This window comes from Microtus ochrogaster, unplaced genomic scaffold (genome assembly GCF_000317375.1).
Source record: "Microtus ochrogaster isolate Prairie Vole_2 unplaced genomic scaffold, MicOch1.0 UNK12, whole genome shotgun sequence".
NCBI lineage: Eukaryota > Metazoa > Chordata > Mammalia > Rodentia > Cricetidae > Microtus > Microtus ochrogaster.
The window spans coordinates 6,567,398-6,577,065 of NW_004949110.1; the positions used below are offsets into that span (position 1 = coordinate 6,567,398).

The 9,668-nt window shown below is 37.7% G+C and overlaps 1 protein-coding gene across 1 annotated transcript in view; it reads right to left on the reverse strand.

Moving 5' to 3' along the window:
- Positions 1–9,668, reverse strand: part of Rasa2 (RAS p21 protein activator 2) — a 101,402-nt gene that overhangs the window by 57,591 nt on the left and 34,143 nt on the right. The gene's annotated exons all lie outside the window — the stretch shown is intronic.

A 9,668-nucleotide genomic window follows, 5' to 3' on the forward strand; every position in this document is an offset into this window, starting at 1 on the left:
CTGGAACTAGCTCTGTAGACCAGGCTGGTCTCGAACTCACAGAGATCCGCCTGCCTCTGCCTCCCAAGTGCTGGGATTAAAGGCGTGCGCCAACATTACCTGGCTTCATGCCCTGTTTAATAATGTTTATATACCTCAATGACCACAGTTTTTCCTTAAAAATGGCACTTGTGTTTTTAGAAAAATTAAAAAGAAATTAATTCCTAAAGCAGTAAAAGTAAATTAACGACAGTAAGAATCAATTTTTTAAAACTTACTTCTATCAATTACTGATGATCAATTTAATATCTGTTAGGGGGTACTATGGAAACAGGGGAACAAACAGACGTCTAAGACACAGTCACACTACCTCCAACAGCTGACAAGACAAATTCTCAGTGCCAAGTGGAGTTCTTGGGATGTAATGTAGCGGCTGGTGAACTGAGTGATCTTATCAGAGGAAGGGTATTTACTCTCTAGGTATGGCTTCTCTTCAGAGCCCTTTTAGACAACTGTTCAAAGAATCTAACCTGAATCAGCTTTACTGCTTTATGGGGACTTGTTTTGCAAGAATGAATCTCAGGACCATTAGCTATGAAGTTCAGGGGTAGATGAATAATATGTGACAAACACTAAACAGTTATGAGTCATAATACAACAAAAGTCTGAATGAGAGAGCATGAAAATTAAGTTCTAAAGAAACAAAAGGCATCAATGAGTAAAATCAGCAGTTATGTAGAGCTGGAATTAAACTGAGAAACAATCCAGGAAAAATCTCGGCACATACCGATATAAAATCACACATACCTTACAAACTATGTCTTTCACCATTCCTGCATTTAGCATTCACAACCTCTGTGTTTCAAGACTGGCCTTGAAGGTCCACACTACATAGTAATTTCTAGTATTACTCAACTGGAACTTTAAGTCACATGTCCTGTCAAGCCAGCACGTGTGTGTTACTTATCCAGAAAGGCAGTCTGTACAACTGAGCAAACATCTGCATATTAAAGCAGTTTCACTAGTTTAAAACACATGCATGTTGTAGTCCTACAAATGTCTCTCAGAAAATGTCTAGAATCTACTGTACTTCTGAGCCAATAAAAACCATTAAAATAGAGGGGAAAAAGTATTCACAACTAAAGTCACAGTATGTAATCCTAGAAATAAAAGATACTTAATGAAATTCTACCAGGAATTATTATCAATGACTCATGCCAACCTAGTATATTAATTATTCCTACTAATGGTCAAGAGAACATTCCTTTGGTATTAGTTAATAACATGACTGTATGTTAACCTGGTTAAGAAAATACTGAAGATAGGACAGACAGACACATATTATTAGGAAAGAACACTAAAACTGAAGGACAGTTTATAAATTAAGAAAATTATAATTTTTTTGTGTTTTTTTTCGAGACAAGGTTTCTCTGCAGCATTGATGCCTGTCCTGGAACTAGTGTTTGTAAATCAGGCTGGCCTTGAACTCAAAGAGATCCACCTGCCTCTGACTCCCTAGTGCTGGGATTAAAGGCGTGTGCCACCACTGTCCGGCGGAAATTATAATTTATAAACAATTAACAGTACCTAATTGCTTACTAAAAATCAATTAATTAATTAATTATTGTGTGTGGTCACTGGCACACCATGGTGCTGTGTGGAGGTCAGAAGTTGATTCTGGAGATAAAACTCAAGCTGTCAGGTTTGTGTTGCAAATGATTAACCCACTGAAGCATTTTGCCAGCCTTCACTGTCTACGTTCATAAAAAGATAATAATTGGTTTATATAAAAAACAAAAACAAAGACAGTTACAGCTGGGTAGTGGTGATGTATACCTTTAATATCATCACTTGAGAGAGAGACAGGTGGATCTCTGAGATGAAGGCAAGTCTGGTCTACAGAGTAAGTTCTAGGACAGCCAGGGCTACACAGGGAGCCCTGTACCAAACAACTACAAAACCAATAACTAATATGGTATGTAATGTTAACCTGAAAACATGTATGTGCAAATTACTACACCAGTATCCACCAAAACACTGAGTATTATTGCACTGCCTTTAGTAAAAAGTGAATGTAAATTTAAATTACACAAAGCTGCTTTTCAGTGTTGAAAAGGCAAAACTGCACTGAGCATAGAGTTGTCATCTGTAATCCTGGCACCCAGGAGGCTGAGGCAGAAAGCAGGCAAGTACAAGGTCAACATACACTATATAGCCAATCATTGTCTCAGGTGGAAGGGGGCGAATATGTGAACAATTCAGAAAAATTAGTGTTCCCTGATTATTTTTACACAAAATTTCTTACATATCTCATCACTGTATAGATTTGGATTATAGAAAAAACAAATCACTGTCTTATAGAAAATGTACTCATGAGTGCAGCAAAACCTGATATTGCCAGCCTTATAGCCAGGGATAGTAGCTTTAAAAGGCCATATAACCCAGATTTGGTTAATGAGACAGAAATAAAGTGGCCAGTGCCAATCTATAATTGTTTTCTTAACCTCCCCCCTCAAAAATCCACAGCCCCAAATTATTTCCTATGTGTTTTACAATTCAATGCTCAGTAGTCTATCAAAAATTATTAAACAGATGACAGAATAAAATACGCGTGTGTGTGTATGTGTGTGAAGAGCAGATTTTAAGAGTGGGAGTTTAAAATCGCTAGCTTAATTTCTTTTTTTTTTTTTAAATCACTGTTTAGACCAGGTCAGCATCAAATTTATAATATGTACTCCTGGGTTTTTTGTTAATATTTTTATAATAATTATTCTTTTACACGCCGACTACAGTCTGTTTTTTTGTTGTTGTTGTTGTTTGTTTTTTAAACAGAAAATAAAGTGAAAAATCCAGTAAATAACTGGGAACCATGAAAAGAATTTAGTGAAAAATTTAGAGCTCAGTAATAAAGTAACTGAAATGAGATGTATTTAACATCAGATTGGCTGCAGCTGAAGAGGAATGAAACGGAGAGGCTATCAGTAGGAAATACTCATAATAAACCTCAGAGAAGGAAAAAAGCATAATAGACATGTACATATCCTGATATCAAATGAAAATTTATAAATAGTTTAGAAAAACAGGTACTCAGGAAAAATGCAATGAATAAAGACAAAAATCCTCTCATGTTTAAACAGTCTTTAATCAAGAACATTAACAATTTTCTTATAAAAACAATTCAGTATGTTTCAGGGTTGGTGAGCTGCTTCATGACTAAGAACACTGGCTGCTCCTGCAGAGGACCCTGGTTCAATTCCCACCACCTGCATGGCAGCTCACAAGCATCTGTAACTCCAGCTCCAGGAGACCTTGATGCCTCTTCTGGATTTCAAGAGCACCAAATATGCACATGTCCACATACACACACTCACGGAGACACTCACAGACACATAAAATAAATAAATCTAAAAACAAATTCAAAAGAACTTGGTATGTTTCAATTGTTTTTAAAATCTTATGAGGGGATAAAAAAATAAAAACTTATATGGCTTTTGACAGATTTTTGCTGCCTGCTTTTGAGATCAAGTCTTGCTATATTGCTAAGCTGTCCTGAAGTCAGAGTAGCTGGAACCATAGGCGTTTTTCATCATCACGGCAGCTCACACAGCTCTGTCTATAGAAACTGCCTCTGTACACAATTCTGGACACAACTGCCTGTCACATAAAACACAAAGTTTTACTTTATAACATCTTTTACATTTGTGGTGAGTCTTGTTTTTCTCTTTGAACAATAATAATGAGATAAAGGTACGTGGTGCATGCCTTGAGTTTCAGCACTCAGGAAGCAAAAGCAAGATCTCTTGAGTTTCAGGCCAGCCTGGACTACACAGTGAGACCTTGTTCCAAAAATAAATAAATAAATAAAAATTAAAAAAAGAGACAGAATAGCTAATTTCTATTTCTTCCCATGTACAAATAAAATGAAGTTTTCAAAATTAACCTATAATAATAAATTATGCTTTTATATTCACAATGCTTTAATTGAGCATGTGTTTAATAACCTAGTATAGATTTCTTAAACAGTTGTTTAAAATAGTTTTAGAACAAAGGCCATGAACAAAAAGTGTGTAAAATTCAATAACTTATGGTATAATGCAGATGGTCAAGATCATCCTGTTGGGCAAGACTTAATAACTACACCAAAAAGATATAACCAATATTACATCTGGGTTTGCTACCTGTATAAGTTGTGTGGGACACCAGTCAGAATTAACAATTTATGTAAAGTATGTTCTATATCATGGTACTTAAGAAATAAAAATGGAACCAAGCTTAAACGCTGTGAGTTCTAGCAACTTTACAGCTAAGAGGATGGCTGCAGGCACTGAATCCAAACAAAATTTACAGAAGGCACTGGCACAAGCTGAACTAACTTCACTTGCATGGAAGAAAATACAGAAAAGGGACACCAAGTGGCACACAATGACTATCCAAATCATAACTAGGACTAGAACCTAAGGAGGAAAATGCTTTAAAATGAAAGAAGCAGTCAGCCAGAATCAGGACCTGATTAAAAGTCAGGAAAAGGAAGGACTAGAAAAGCCCTAAGTAGTGAGAGCTGTCTGTGCTTTCCCTCGGACTCACTGTAGAGTTGAAGGCATATTTTAATGGTTTAAGAGAACAGTTCAACAAAGAGGGGGAAATGGCAAAAAAAAAAAAAAAAAACAGAACCAAGAAAAGAATTCTGTGTTTTATTAAAAAGGTAGAAAAGGGCTGAAGAAACGTCTCCGTGGTTGACAGCACTCACAGCTCTTGTAGAAGACCCAGGTTTGACTCCCAGAACCCACATGGTAGCTCACAAACACTTGCAACTCTGTTCCAGGGGATCTGATGCTCTTCTGACTTCTGTGGGCTTTGAACACATGTGGTACATATACATATACTCAGACATAGACGCACATATAAAATATTCTTTTTAAAAAATTTAAAGGAGCTGAAGACATGGCTCAGCAGTTAAAGAGTAATGGCTGCTTTTGCAGAGGACCTGGGTTAATTTCCAACACCCACATGGCGATTCAAAACCATTTGTAATTCCAGTTCCCAGAGGTCCAACACTCTTCTGACTTCCACAGGCAGCAGGCACACTTGTGGTACAGATATACATATGGGTAAACCATCAACAGATATAAGGTTTTTAAATTAAAATTCTGTGCAAAAGGGTAGGAAATGCACTTATTAAATACTGCTATCCTGAACTTCTGAAAAGAAAATAACTGCAATCAAAAAGTAGCAATATTAAAGGCTAAAATATTTAAATTGTTTTGAAAACTAAACTACATTTATGCACGTCACTTCCTGTGTCTTTACAAGCAAAGACAACCCTTTACACTGAGATCCTCATTTCATAATGGTCCTTAGGGAACAACCATCAGCAATGATTTGAGTTTCAAATACTCATTGGTGGAAATGGTAGGAAATTAAACATCTTCCTCTCTGAGATAAAGATACTAATCATTTCATCCATTCAAGCCCTTAGACAAACAGGACTAACCCAAACTCCAGAATGTACTGCCCTATAATGTTTCCTCGAACTATATCAAATTTGACTTCAGTGGATAGTGACACAAATTTAGCCAACTTCTCTCTGCAAATTCTAAGATCTTTGAAGATGAGGAAGCTGTTTAGCACAGAGACTCAAAGATGAATATTGCATTTTTTAGAGTCAATAAAAGAGTAAATTCACAGAAAGAAACAAAGGAAGAGATATGTACTCTCATTAGACATACAAAAAGAATGGGTGAAATCTTATCTTTAAGAATCTTTAAATGTGGCAGAGGAGGTGGCTTGGTTGGTAAAGCATCTACCACACATGCATGAGGATGGGTGTGTAAAAAGATGAGTGTCTAACCACATTCTAAATATTTACCCTTACACTCACAGATAAGTACAGTACTCATCAGAAATCTCAAGGAAACTTCTCTTTGCAATAGACCAGGATGATTACAGAAAACTACAACCAACAAAATGCAGAGCTGCAGAGCCCAGTCCCAACAGAGACTTCTACAATACAATTCCTTTATCTAAGGCTTGGGGTCATTGTGAAAGAAGGGGATGGAAAAATTGTGAGAGCCAGAGAATCAGGAGTTTGCCGTTAAACTGTGTCTACTAGTAATGCTAGAAAGTACGTCCATAAAGTTTCACCAACAGACAGCTAATGGGGCTTGGGGTGAGGGTAGCCTAGGAGGCCCCAACCCTACACAAAGAATTACAGCCACAGAAGGAATGCTGACAGCAGGAGAAATAGTCCTCCCAGGAAAGAGCACACCAACTGGTTATCTAACACCAAATGGTGGGCTCTGAAAACACACATACAGGCAGCATTATACATATTGAGCAGGTTGTAGTTATGAACTTAAGAATGCACGCATATAAACATAGAAACATACATGTATATGTACACACATGTGTATATGTAAGAACAATTAATGAAAAAAGAAGACATGAATTTGAAAAAGAACAAGGAGGGATAAATGGGAGGGCTTGGAGGAAGGAAAAAAATGTAATTATATAATAATCTCAAAAATGTAAAGAAATAAATTTTTAAAAAGATAGAGATGATACTGTTTCCCTATGCTAGAGAGGTAGAGACAGGCAGATCCCTGAGACTCACTGACCAGCAAGTCTAGCAAATCAGTGAACTTCAGGTCTCAATGAGAGACCCTATCTCAAAAAGCAAGAGAGGGTTTGAGGAATGACACCCGAAGTTATTCTTTGGCCTCTACACGCACAGGCTCACATGCACATGGGCACCTGCACATGCTTACCTCCATCACACACAATTCCCCCATAAGACCTCTCAACCTTTTCTCCCCACAAGAATAAAGTTGTTAGAGTGAAAGAAGAAAACACCAACTATTCACTCTGTAAAATGCAAAGGGAAAGAAACATAACATGAAAAGCAAACCATCAGTCAGTGGATCTCAGTGCCACCGCCTTCGTCTGCACTGCTGCAGGGTGGGCCTCCTGCTACGGGGGACACAACACATAGTGTTCCTTCGCCACAGCTCCAAATAGAAACTGTCTCTGTGGCAGCCAACCATCTTAGGAGAATTTAAAATCACTTCAAAGATCACTTTTTTTTTATTTTTCTTTTTTTTTTAAATTTATTTATTCATTAAGGATTTCTGCCTCCTCCCCGCCACCGCCTCCCATTTCCCTCCCCCTCCCCCGATCAAGTCCCTCTCCCTCATCAGCTTGAAGAGCAATCAGGGTTCCCTGACCTGTAGGAAGTCCAAGGACCGCCCACCTCCATCCAGGTTTAGTAAGTTGAGCATCCAAACTGCCTAGGCTCCCCCAAAGCCAGTATGTGCAGTAGGATCAAAAACCGGGATCAACCTACCCCTGGACCCAGCAATACCGCTCTTGGGAATATACCCAAGAGAGGCCCTATCATACAACAAAAGTATATGCTCAACTATGTTCATAGCAGCATTGTTTGTAATAGCCAGAACCTGGAAACAACCTAGATGCCCTTCAATGGAAGAATGGATGAAGAAAGTATGGAATATATACATTTTAGAGTATTACTCAGCAGTAAAAAACAAGGAATTCTTGAAGTTTGCATACAAATGGATGGAAATAGAAAACACTGTCCTGAGTGAGGTAAGCCAGACCCAAAAAGAGGAACATGGGATGTACTCACTCATATTTGGTTTCTAGACATAAATAAAGGACAGTGAGCTTATAATTCGCGATCCTAGAGAAGCTAAATTAGAAGGTGAATCTAAAGACAAACATATAGGCATCCTCCTGAATATTAACCTTCATCAGGCGATGAAAGGAGACAGAGACCCACATTGGAGCACTGGACAGAAATCTCAAGGTCCAAATCAGGAGCAGAAGGAGGGGGAGCACGAGCAAGGAACTCAGGACCGCGAGGGGTACACCCACACACTGAGACAATGGGGATGATCTTTCGGGAACTCACCAAGACCAGCTAGCCTGGGTCTGAAAAAGCATGGGATAAAACCGGACTTACATAGCGGACAATGAGGACTACTGAGAACTCAAGAACAAAGATCACTTTTAACTTAACTGAATTTTTATTTTGTCTGTACTGTCATGTCAGAACCTAACCAATTAACATGCAGCTTTTATGCAAATGCCTGGTAGGTACAGGGAACTTCTTGCAATTCACCTTTTCAAAGTGCCCCTGTTACAGAAAGGCAGTACGGCACTGTGATTAGGAGTCAGACAGATCTCTAATGAAATCAGTTTCTGTGACTGGAGAAGTCAGAGCATCTTTTAATTCTATTAAAATAATCTGTAAAATGAGATTAATACTATCTACATCTTAAGGAACTTAAATGACATGATGCATATTAATTACTCACTGTTGTTCCTAGTACATACTTTCATAATTACTAAAAGTAATCATTAGATTGAAACCTGGCTAAATTCACTATCATCACTTTCTATATTGTCATCTATTTTTATTTTTTCACTTTTTAAAAAAAGTTATAAAACATAAGGGTAAACAAATATTAACAGACTAGGCTCATATTAATTATGGGCTGTTTTCATATCTTCAATACTTACAAGGTTAATGCGGTATTCTCAGATCGGTATTCTGTGACTAAACAATCATATTCCCAAAGATACCATACTGTCTTAAAAAGTATCATCCATGCCACCCACCACCTACAGCATTCTTCTTTTAAAATCTATTTTAAATAACGGGTAAATCTTGCTAATTAGCATTTAAGATAAAAGTTCTGAAAAGGTTAATGACTAATGGTCATGAAACCAAATAATACTACAATTTAAAATGCCAATACTATATATAAAACATAAATGCTACTTCAAGTATTTTCATGTTTCAGAGGGGACAGTTTTATATATATACTGTCAAAAGTCTGTGCTACAGCATTAGTTTCCAGCGTCATCTTCAAGTATTACATAAAGAATACTCTATAGAGTACTATATTTTTAGAGCAAATCCCTTAAATCCTTCAGAAAATTTATGCTGGTCAGTAAGAATGCATTTAATAAACAAATTGTAAGGAGTCTCTGGAGTAGGAGGGCCCTCTGTCTATACGTTACTTTCATTGGTCAAATAAAGAAACTGCCTTGGCCTTTTGATAGGCCAGCAGCTTAGATAGGTGGAACAGACCGAACAGATGTTGGGAGTCAGGCAGACAACGTGAAATTCTGGCCCGAAATGGACGTAGGTTAGAATCTTCCTAGTAAGCCACCACCTCGTGGTACTACAAGATTATTAGAAATGGGTTAATCAAGATGTGAGAATTAGCCAATAAGAGGCTGGAACTAATGGACCAGGCAGTGTTTAAATGAATAAAGTTTCCGTGTAATTATTTCGGGTGTAAAAGTTAGCCGGGACAAAAAGCAGCCTGCGCTCCCCTATTACAACAAATCTCCTAATCTATTTCAGATCAAAATCTCAAAGCCCTTCATCTTTCCTTTTGTTCAAATTATTAGAAAGATTAGATGGGTACAGTGATGCCTGCCTAGGGAGGTTACTAAGGTGTGTAGAAGCCAACCTCAGGTACAAAGTAAGCGCCATCTTCAAAAAGGTTAACACCATACCCAACTTCTTATATGGATTGTATATGGAAAATGTATTAAATAATGTATAAAAAAGAAAAAGTAAGCTGGGCGATGGTGGCGCACACCTTTAATCCCAGCACTCGGGAGGCAGAGGCAGGCGGATCTCTGTGAGTTCGAGACCA